The sequence below is a fragment of the Mastomys coucha genome, unplaced genomic scaffold (assembly GCF_008632895.1).
Source record: "Mastomys coucha isolate ucsf_1 unplaced genomic scaffold, UCSF_Mcou_1 pScaffold20, whole genome shotgun sequence".
Lineage (NCBI taxonomy): Eukaryota > Metazoa > Chordata > Mammalia > Rodentia > Muridae > Mastomys > Mastomys coucha.
Window position 1 is genome coordinate 29,910,251 of NW_022196903.1, and position 1,027 is coordinate 29,911,277.

Genomic DNA, 1,027 nt, shown 5'->3' on the forward strand with positions numbered 1-1,027 from the left:
AAAGGCAAGACCCAGGGCACAGTTACCACAATCTGAACAAAGCAAACCAAACTCCAGCAGCGTCAAAAGCTCAAGGTCCAGCATCTGCGATTCACTCAGGATCTCTGGGCTCCTCCAGGGGCTTCTCTGCAGCTCTACCCTCCGCAGCATGCCCTGTTTGTCTTCTAAGCTTGGGCAGGCTCCACTCCATCACTGCTGCTGATCTTGGTGGACATCCGTGGTACTGGCATCTCCAAAATGCTGGGGTCTGCTGCTACAAACAGCTTCTCCTGGGCTCTCTTCATGGTGCCAAGCCTCAACTTTTCTACATGATCCCTTCACCTGCTACCGAGGCTGTGCCTTCACCAATGGCTTCTCCTGCTTTCTCACAGTGCCAAACCTCAGTTGTGCTCCATGACCCTTTCATGCCTTCAAACCCAATACAATTACCAAGGCTCAGCTGCCAGCCCGAAGTACAATCTAGTCCTCCTCTGGAACACAGCTTCTGTGTGCTGACTCTCAGGAAACACTTCCCGGAAGGTTTCGCTCACCGATGCTGACCTCTTCTTAATCACAGCTAATTTCTCAGCTCCAGCTGATCAGCATCAATTGTCTCAGTCAAACAAAGGTTTTACTTCAGTTGTGCTGGTCTCCTCTTATAAGTCACAATTGACTCTTCAGCCCCAGCTATCCAGAACCATAAAGAGCAAATATCCTCTCTGAGGGCTATAGCTTGTGTCAAGCCGACATAAATCTATCCAGCACGTGTAGGGAACAGAGTTTAATGTGAGCTGATGGTGGGTAGGCCCCTGTACTGAGTGGCTATAGCTTACCCTTAACTTACTTCCAGATGATGTCGCTACCACCCCACTTACATCTGTGGGAACTGACTGAGGCAGACACTAAACACCTTCCCTAAAGAGCACCGCTGGCAGAGAGGAGAACTCAGGTGTGACGCTAGAGCTGTCAAGTGAAGCCTGGCCGTGACAGTGCACCCATGCCAAGCAGGATATGTTCCTGACATGCGGACCCAGGAAACTGAGGCTAG

At 50.8% G+C, this 1,027-nt stretch overlaps 1 protein-coding gene across 3 annotated transcripts in view; it reads right to left on the reverse strand.

The window, feature by feature from the left end:
* LOC116098715 (WD repeat-containing protein 91) overlaps positions 1–1,027 on the reverse strand; it is a 27,544-nt gene that overhangs the window by 15,253 nt on the left and 11,264 nt on the right. The window lies entirely within an intron of this gene.